A 10,787-nucleotide genomic window follows, 5' to 3' on the forward strand; every position below is an offset into this window, starting at 1 on the left:
AAATTCTTCGAATTCTTCCAAGTTCTGTTCTGAGATTACAGTACTAGAGATGAGTGTTTCTGACACGTGATAGGTATGAAGCATGTCAAGAAGCTGGTTTAGAATGTGAGCAAGGTTATGTGCAAATCTAAAGGAGATTTAAGAAAGGATAGAAGACAGGATAACAGAAAACACCCTCTAGAACCTGGGTCTGCTATGGCTTCAGTCTGTACGAGTCAAATAACCCACCCAGGGGCACTGGCAACACTGAGTGTGTGTGTGGACCCGCAAAGCAGGGGATCAGATTGTGACCCATGGTGGATTCAGGAAGATAGATGCAGCGCATGGATGGCGTCTTGGAAGTCCCAGCAATATACTCACCTAGGTGAGAATCTTTCATTCAAATACCTGTAAGAAAACGTTGTGTCAAATATTTGAATTGAAGTGATGAATATATAATTTGTCTTTTATAACCAAATATCCTGGAGAGGCGATAGGAGGTGACTCCTCACTGACTGGATCACAGGCTGACAGATACCTAAAGATCCAAGGGGCAGGGGTCTGGGGGGATTCTGTTGAGAATCTCAGCACTAGGAAACCAGTGAGGTTCCAGAGGCTACGTGGAGCTCCGGAAGCCCAGCCAGACCACTTGGCCGAGGCTTCGTCCTCTGCAGGGGTGCTGGACGAGGGAGCTGGGGGCAGCCCCGCTCTGCCACCTCGGTCAGGAGCGTGAGACCCTCAGGCCCATCGCCACCCGCAGCACCAGAGCCACCATGACCCCCTGAGAAGTGGTCTCACAGGAGACCTTAGCACCATCTGGTCTGACATTTCCTGCCCTGAATGCAGACGCATGTTCAGAGAGAGGGAATTTCAGGGAAACTTCAGTTCTAGCAATTCCAAAGACAGGTCTTGATTTCATTATAAGTAGTGCCTGACTATCTAACCTGTCCTTTTTCTATATCATAACCAAATATAAATTTCCTTTTTTTTTTAAGAGTCTCCTAAGATTCCCATGTTTGTGTTTATTCACTTATTTCAAATTAAATGGAGAAATTTAGTCCTTTTCTTTGAGAAAAGAGCATTAGTATGCGACCAGTCCTGCATTGTTTTCATGAGAACAAAAGCAAAATGTTCCAGAATTTTTTGCTTGCAGCTACAAAGCACGTTTAAGGAATAAAAATCTCCTTCGTTAAATGCATGAGAAAAAAAGAATTGTTTTAAAGTTCTTGGGATCGGCCTGTGTAGGCTTCATTGTAAACTAGACTAAAGAGTCCCCATTATGGTCGGTATATTTTGGTGCCAGAAGGTTTTTTTCTTATGCTAAATTATTAAGTTCTGTCAGCTGCTGGGCTGTCATATAGAGATATAGTAAATCACATTATATTTTGTCATGGATTACACAGAGCAGTAAATTTGGGAATAAAGATCAAAGTAGTTCCACAATCACATCTGAGTACAGGAGGGATGTTTAACTCGTAGAAAACTGATTTAGGTGAAGCTGCTGCAGTTCTTGAGCGAATTCGAAATGAATTTGGATGTTTGGTTGACAATGAATGAGGATCAAACCCCAAAATGACTTTCCATATTTGTATTTAGCTCAGAGACATTAATTCTAACACCTAGCTGCATGATTTGAATTAGATAAACAACTACATGCTGAGAATGGCGGACTTGGTGAAAATTGTATTTATGTGTTTTAATTGCTTTCATGAGTAAACAGTATATTCCCGTCTATTTTTGTTTGGGGTTTGTGGGGGGCACACAATTAGTCTCGTACTCTGGTAGTAATAGTGTCTGGCTCCTTGGAACTGTTTGCTTTTCGCTGCATTTAAAACCAGTAGAAGTAAGCCAGCCTAAGATCACTAAGCAACCTTGATTATTTAGGTCTTGGTGGTTATTATCTTTGTTCTGTGTTACCATAGAAACCCTTTCAGGGTTATCAAAGTTGATGATATTCATTCATTTAAAACAACCACTCTCAACTTATTGGGCTCTTTTTACGAAAAAAATAAATCACAGTAGAAATGAGATAGCAGAGTGGTAAGCTGAAATTATGTGCTTTATATAAATTATTGTCCTAATGCTTTTTTTAAAAATATATACTTATTTGGCCGTGCTGGGTCTTAGTTGCAGCATGCAGGATCTTTAGTTGCGGCATGCGGGATCTTTAGTTGCGGCATGCGGGATCTAGTTCCCCAACCAGAGATCGAACCCAGGCCCCCTGTATTGGGAGCTCAGAGTCTTAACCACTGGACCACCAGGGAAGCCCCTGTCCTAATGCTTTTATTTAAGGAAGTGCCCTCAGTCATGTCCTCAATTAACTAGAACAGTGGTTCTGCAAATGGGCTGATTATCAGAAGTAGCAGGAGAGCTTTTGCTACAAATCCCTGGATTGTGAGACCCTGGTGGCTCTGATTAGTAAAAGCTTAGGGCCTGAGACAACATTTTTCTTCCTTCACACTGATGCCTTTTCTCCGGATCTCCTCCTTCACTGTAATCCCGTTTGGGGAATACTTTTCAATGCTATGGACCATTAACAGACATTTAAGCTTTACCAATTATTTCTCAAGATTTTGTTTCCTTGTTTTATTTGGCTTCCTCTTGCCATACTTCTATTGATTCCTTTTTCTCTAGTGAAATCAGACTTACACTAATACTATAATAAATCCATCTGACATTAGATATAAACAAACCACCCCCCAAAACTGATAGGAGGATTAAGACTTCCCCATTCCAAATGGGGTCAGAATAACATGTAGTTGGGGTATAGATATGATGGCCTGCGGTGCTGATTTTGGTCTGAAGGGAAGTCAAAGGCCAGTTGGTGAGTGAGGGCGTCAGGTGTGTTCCCACGGGGGGTGTTAGACTAAGAGGGAAGGCTTGGCAGTGACGCTGCAAAGGCCTAGTTGGAGGAAACGGAACAGTCTGAAGAACTCAGCCTCTGTAATGGGGGTTGGGGAGGCGGGGAAAACCCTTCCACAGAAGATCACGGAGATTCTGTCTTCAGGCCCCGAGCGCTTCTAACGGGCTTTTTCTCGTGTCCCCTGATAATGCTGTGATGCTTCTAAGTCCGAGGCTCCCAGGTTGGAGCCACTATTTTAGACCATCACTACGAAAAGCCAAAAGCAAGTAGCGCCTTCGGAGAATGACCTAAGCTCATGTGTTTACTGCAGCTTCTGTGCAAGGAACGGAAGGAGTGGGGCACTGGAGAGGTTAAGGCTGCAGAGAGGAGGCTGGGCGATGGGATCACATGCACAGTTTACATAGAACACCAGTAGGTGGATCTATATCAGACAGGAAAAAAGTGGATGGAAAGAACAGGACAGAACTGAGAGAATAGTGAGAAGGCTGTTGTAAAATTCAGGGGAGAAAAGGTGAAGACCTACAAGTGAAAATGGGCAAGACAATCAAGGGTGAGAGGAAAGGATCCTGGGAAATTCTTCTTTTTCCGGTTTGGGTGACTAAATGATGGTGCCGTTAATGAGGTGAGGAAGGACAGATCCGGGGAAGATGATTGAGTTCAGCTGGGACGTTAGTGGAGTGCCTGTGCGAGGTCTCAGGGAGCAGTGCCATCTAACCTGTGGCTGGACAGGGGTCTGGGTGTGGGTGCAAAGGGAGGTCGAAGTTAGAAAGAGTAGGAATTCACACCAACAGAATGGTGACTTAACGCTGTGAGCGTGGATTCTAAAATTTTAGAGAAGAGTGCAGTTTAGACAGGGAAGAGCAGGTGGCATGGGGCAATTTTCATTTAAAATCAGCTGAGACCAATAAGCAGTTATCAGAGGGGTGCCTGGAGAATCAAAAGGAAATAATGTCATGGATGCCAAGGCAAGTAGGAAGTTTTAATAAAAAGTGAGTAAGTCATACAGTAAAATCAAAATTTGATCCTTTGAAAGACTAGTAAAATACAGACTTTCTGGAGGACTAATCAGAAAAATAGGGAGAATGCACAAATACACAAGAGAGGAAATGAGAACAAGGACTCCTGACCAGGAAGGATGGAAAAGATAAGAGTATAGTGAGTAACTTTATGCCAAAAAAAATTGAAAATCTGGACAAAATGGAGAAATTTCTAGAAAATGTGACTGAATGAAGAAGAAATAGAAAACTCTTAATAGTTCCATAAGCTGTTAAATAGAGCATTTAGTTTTAAGTGTTTCGTCAAAGAAAACAACAGGCCCAAATAATTCTACACTCAAGTTCCTACCAGACTTTCAAGGAACAGATAATTCCAGTAATATACAAAGCCCTTCAGAGGAAAGAGAAAGAGGAAATATTCCCCAGTCCATTCAAGGCCAATATACTCTTGATACGAAAACCAGCCAAAAACAGTAAAAACACAATTACACACCAGGCTCACGTTTCATCTTAAGTGTAAAATTTCTAACAAAAAGTTAGAAACAGAATCTAGCAGCATATAAGAATGGTTGTGACGGTCATTTGGATATAATGCAGGAATTCAAGGGTGAATTCAGGTTACAGGCCCATGAATATAATGCACTGCATCTGCCAGATGGAAGGAGAGAGTCCATGTGATCGTCTCAGATGAAGGAAAAGCATTTGCTGAGATTCCACCCCCATCTGTGATAAATACTCTTAATGAGCTAGGAATAGGAGGGAACGTCATTAACCTGATAAAGAATAGCACGTCAAAACTTAGAGCAGGGCTTCCCTGGTGGCACAGTGGTTGAGAGTCCGCCTGCCGATGCAGGGGACACGGGTTCGTGCCCCGGTCCGGGAGGATCCCACATGCCGCGGAGCGGATGGGCCCGTGAGCCATGGCCGCTGAGCCTGCGCGTCCGGAGCCTGTGCTCCGCAACGGGAGGGGCCACAACAGTGAGAGGCCCGTGTACCGAAAAAAAACAAAAACAAACTTAGAGCAAACATCACTGTTATGGTGAAATATTAGAAGGATTTCTTTTAAAACCAGGAAAAGAGAAGGATATCCACTACCACTTCTGCTGTTCAACATTGTAACAGAGATGCCATTAATCACAACACAAGAAAAAGAAATAAACTGGATAAGAATTAGAAATAGAGAAGCAAATCTGATATTATGTCAGAAATGACCCATAAAAGAACGGGCTAAAGATGTGACTGTGTTTCACAGAAGTGAGAATATAAGTAGCCAGTAAAGACATGAAGACCTGCTCATATCATCAATAATCAAGAAAATGAAAACAAAGACCCTAACGAGATATCGTTTTATACATAATAGATTAACAAGAGAAGAAATAAAGGGCATCCAGATTGGAAAGGAAAAAGGAAAACTATTCCATTTGCAGATGACAAGATCTTACACACAGAGAGATTCTAAGGCGTCCACATCAAAGCAAAGAAAAAGCTACTTGAAAAATAAATGAGTTCAAGGTTGCAGAATACAAATCAATATACAAAAGTCAATTGTATTTTCATAAACTAGCAATGAACAATCTGGTAATGAAGTTAAGAAAAATCCATTTAAAGTAGCAGGAATGAATTACTTAGGAATAAAGTTGAACCAAAGAAGTGGAAAATTGTACATTAAAAACTAGAAAACGTCACTGAAAATTTTAATGAGTATGTAATGAATGGAAAGCCGTCCACATTCGTGGATTGGTAGACTTAATTTTGTTAAGATGGCGGTAGTACCCAAACTGATTTGTGCTCAGGTTCAGCACGATCCCTGTCAAAATCCCAGCTGCTTTTCTTGTATAAATGGACAAGCTGATCCTAAAATTCATATGGAAATTCAACAGATAGACCGGGTACAACTGGATATCCACATGCAAAAGAATGAAGTTGCACCCCTGCCTCACAACATACACAAAAAATTAACTCAAAATGAATCATAGACCTAAATATAAGAGCTAAAACTGTAACATTCTTAGAAGGAAACAATAAAAGAGGAAAATGCTATACAACTCAGAAGAAAATATGTGAGGAAATCTTCATGACATTGGATCAGGCAAAGGATTTTTAGATATGACAACAAAAGGACGAATGACAAAGAAGAAGATAAATTGGACTTTACCGAAATATAAAACTTTCGTGCTCTAAAGGGCACTATCAAAAAAGTATGAAAACAGCTCATAGAATAGAAGGAAATAATTGTAAATCATATATCTGGATAAGAGTCTAGTATCCATTCTATATAAATACCTCTAGAACTCAGCAATAAAAAAAATAAATAACCCAGTTTTTTAAATGGGCAAAAGATTTGAATACACATTTCTCCAAAGAAGATATACAGATGGCCAACAAGCCCACAGAAAGATGCTCAGTATCATTAGTCGTTAAGGAAATGAAAATCAAAAAATGCAGTGATATACCACATCATACCACTAGGATGGCTGTCATCAAAAAGATGGAAAATAACACATTTTAACAAAGATGTGAAGAAATTAGAACCCTCATACTTTGCTGGTGAGAGTGAAAAATGGTGCAGCCACTTTGGAAAATCGTTTAGCAATTCCTCAGAAAGGTTAATATAGAGTTACCACATGACCTAGCAATCCCACTCCTAGGTATTTATCCATGAAAACTGAAAACATATTTCCCAAACAAAACTTTTACAAGAATGTTTACAGCAGTGTCATTTTATAAGAGCCAAAAAATAGAAGCAACTCAGATGTTCATCAACCGACAAATAGATAAGCAAGTGTGGTATATCCACACAAGGGAATATTATTTGACAGTGGAAAGGAATGAAGTACTGATGCATGCCGCAACATAGGTGGGCCTTGGAAACGTGCTAAGGGAAAGAAGTCAGACACAAAAGGCCTCCGTTGTATGACTCTGTTCATGTGAAATGTCCAGAAGAGGAAAATCCATAGAGACAGAAAGAAAATTAGTGGTTGCCAGTGGCTTTGGGGGAGGAGAAAATGGGATGTGACCACGAGTGGGTGTGGGGTCTCTTTTTGAGGTGATAAAAGTGTCCTGGAATTTGGTAGCGGTGATAGATACATAGCTCTGTGAATATACTAGAAAACAGTGACTTGTGCAGATTAAAGTGTGAACTCTATGAAATGCGAATTATACCTTATTAAAGCTGTCGTGAAAAATAGGAAATTGACAATGCAAAGTGTGGTGGAAAGTGTGGAACAAAAAGGATGCATATACTGTGGTGAGAATACAAAATGTTGGTGGCATTATCCTGTAAAGTTGAACATTCGATTTATCAACCATCAGTTCAACTCACTAGCATACACCGTAGAAATTCACAAATACACACCAGAAGACGTGTACTGGAATGTCCGTAGCAGCCTAGCTGATGGAGGAAGAAACTTGCAAAGTTCAAATGCCCGTTAACAGATGAATGCATGATTTTTGAATGTTCACACAGTGGGATATACTAAAGCCGCGAAAATGGACGAAATACAGCTTCAAATGAAACATCGTGAATAAGTCTTAGAAACAGTGCTGTGTGAGAAACCGCACAGTTCAGGAAATTACATGGAGCACAATTAACATGGATTTATAAAGCTGAAAATCGTAAAACCAAATAATACGTTAGAGGCACTTACACGTGTACTATTTTTTAAGCCAGGCAATAAATAAAATTCAAGAGAGCGCTAATCCTCAGGAGAGTCAGGGGATGCCATGGGAAAGGAAGCGCCGGCGCTTGCAATGCTGGATATTAAGCTGTATGGTCGTTTTAAGAGGGTTCTTTATCGTGTTTCATAAGCATACATATGTCCTGTATGTGTCAGTTATAAACATCGACAAGTAAATATTACTAGCAGTGGCAAAAGCAGCCGAGCACCCCAGTCTTGGGGACACGTCAGGAAGAAAGTTGCTTCTTCAATAAAGCAAATTGTTATTTTTATGGACTTCAAGTGGGAGAACGAGAAAGAAAGAGTAACGAGAATTGGCTACAAAAGACTGATTTTGATAGCTGACTTCTCTAATACCTGGCCTTACAGTTTCATAAGCTCAGCTTTAGTAAAGTAAGTTCTGTCTTGCTTCCACTTTATCCATCAGACAATGCACCCGTGCCTTAGACCGGAACCTCACGCAGCTGGTTCACCTTCAGGATCTGCGTCTACCAAGCTCTGCTTTTGATCGCTCTTGCCTCGCCTTTTGTTTTTCCTGCTCCCTCCCACATACAGAACGGGCCTTATCCTCCTGCCAGTGCTTACTCAGCGCTCTCTGATCCCTTGCCATCTTGAGCGCCCCGCCCCGTTCCTACATGGCTAAACCTCAGTCCAGTTTAATCTTTACTGTCCACCTTATCTGCACGTTATAAAGTAATTCCCAAGAAAGTTAGATAATTTGCCAGTGGTCACACTGCCGAGGTTGGTTTAACTTCAAAGCTCGTGCTCGTAACCACCATGCTCCATTTGGTAACGGTTGTTGGACTAGTCAATCAAAGCATCTTGGGTTGATGAAAAGCATGGTTGGAGCAGCTCTGAGGGTCTGGGTGATGGGAAATTCACCTGCACAGCAACAAAACTCACTGAAGACCTTCTGTGTGCAGACTGAATGGGGGATGGGGCAGCATACTTGTTGTCAGATGTTTCGGATGTTAGTTTTCAATGAAGTGGTATGGGAGTTCTCTCGGTATAGATGACCCTAGAAAACTACATATGCTCTAGGCCTTTTTTTAATAAGGAAGGTCTAACGGCTAGATCTCAAGAATGTCCTTTCAGCACCTCTCGAACGTCCAAATCATCCAGGAAAGGAACTAAAGCTTTCGTTAAATATTGAGATTACTGCTTTATATCGAACTGCCAACAAACCTAACATAGCAACTTCCTATAAATACATTATTTTATGAACTTCCCAATTAATATTCATTACATTTCTTTGTATACAAGTGAGCCAAAAATGCAGAAAAATTTCCAAAATAAGTAAAATATTAATGGGATTTATGAGTGTGCCAAATCAGGACATCTAACTCCTGGATTCAAAGCTTATTTGAAGTAATTTATTACTTGACCAATAATTCAATTAACATCATTTGATCATTGGACGGTGCCCACGTTTTCTGATGTCTGAAGTCACGTATTTGAAATACATCTTCTAAAAAAAAAAAGAAATACATCTTCTATCTGCTTCCTAAAAATACCATACCAACAAATGTGCCACTCATATATAAATATACTAAGCATATTTAAAATATGTGTTATGTATGTTGAAATTTGTTAAATACAGTAGTCATTTTCCTTTAACATTTGTCAAATCGTGCAACATTAGATTTTGGTATAAAGCATAAGAGTAGCAAAGACATAAAAATATTATAGGAGGTAGAAAACCTTAAAAAAGTTAATTGGCCCCATTTACATTTGGTCTTTGATGATAAATTCTTCTTTGCACATCAGAGAATAGTTGCTTCTTCCCTAGAGCAAAGTAAAGTGTTTTTTTTCCTCCTTCGTTCTCCTAAAGTTTGTATTTCTGCCCAAGTAATACATGAGTTTCAGTTTCTGTGGCCTCTGCTTCAGAGAGCTTCTCTAAGGGTGAGCTTTTGAAATATGATTAGATCTTAATTCTTTAACTATTTCCATAAGCTTATTTCACAGTTTGCTTTCTTATTCAGTAGTGGGAAGGAAGTTCATGTAAATCTTACGTGATCATTTATGGGTGTTAAGGCCACGTAAGGATATATGTTGCAGTGGTGAGAAAATTCGCCCCGGTGAGTTACAGCGAGGGCAGACAACCAGCTGCCCCATGTTATTCTTTAGGTTTAGCTGTCATTAAATGCACATTATTTTAGTTCACAGCACTGACCACAGTTACTAAGTCTGTACAGAGGACGTAACCAATACTAATTTGGCATATTCAGAAATAGGGCCAAATTCAGGAATCTGGGCATTCTTTCTGAGTATGGATCCACCAATAGTTACAGAGCAGATAATCAATAGTGATATCGATAATGATATCACAGCCCTTTTCCAAAAGTGTCCAGTTTCTTCCTTCTATAATAGAGGATGTAGCTTCTCCATGGATTCTTACCAAAAAATAGGCAGCGACAGAAACCAAAACACTTGGGGTTCCTGTTTATTAGATTATTGTTCTGGGTAAAGCAACCATATAAAACGACTCAATCAATTTTCTAGAAGTGACTTAAAATTGAAGAATCACTAAATATGACATTTGTGAGTGTTTTGCAATTTAGACTAGTTCGCCATTTTCTCTAGTTAGGATTTGTACATAATGATGGAAAAGAAAAAGGAGTCTTTAAGTACCGTTTCTTGTAATGATTGTATCAAACTGAGACCTTAACCTTGACTCAAAGTGAGATTCAGATGTTCTAGGATGCAACAGCAGGACTTTCTCTTATTCATGTGGGTATTCTCACCTGGCACAAAGTATGGATTTGACGAATGTTCATTCATTTCCTGTCCCAATTAGTTGTTTCAAAAAGGGACTTTGAAATTAGAAATGTGATCATCAGAAGTCTTGTAAATGACCATCTCCCCACTAATCCTCCATTAAGTAGTTGACCTTGGACATTGTCATATGATTGAGAGAATTAGTATGATCACGTCGTGGATGGATTAAACCCTTTTCAACATTCAGTTCAATAAACACTGTGTCCAATGAATGGCAAAGCAATATGAGTATTTCATTAAATGAACAACAAATAGAAAATGTACATTACATTAATTTTTAATTAATTATATTAATTTTTAATGTAATTTTTAAATTAACTACATTGATTTTTTTAGTCCAGTCTGAAAATTGAAGGTTGTAGAAGTGAAAGTAAAGATAGTTCCTTAAAAACATGGATATTCTGTTTGAACAAGCATAATAGCCTGCAAGACATAATTACATATTATCTCTCACTTAGCTTTCATGTTTTTAACTAAGTAAAATTGTGTCATTTA

The 10,787-nt window shown here is 39.6% G+C and overlaps 1 protein-coding gene across 29 annotated transcripts in view; it reads left to right on the top strand.

The window, feature by feature from the left end:
- CEP112 (centrosomal protein 112) overlaps positions 1 to 10,787 on the top strand; it is a 412,427-nt gene that overhangs the window by 295,961 nt on the left and 105,679 nt on the right. The window lies entirely within an intron of this gene.

The sequence above is a fragment of the Orcinus orca genome, chromosome 19 (assembly GCF_937001465.1).
Source record: "Orcinus orca chromosome 19, mOrcOrc1.1, whole genome shotgun sequence".
Taxonomy (NCBI): Eukaryota; Metazoa; Chordata; class Mammalia; order Artiodactyla; family Delphinidae; genus Orcinus; species Orcinus orca.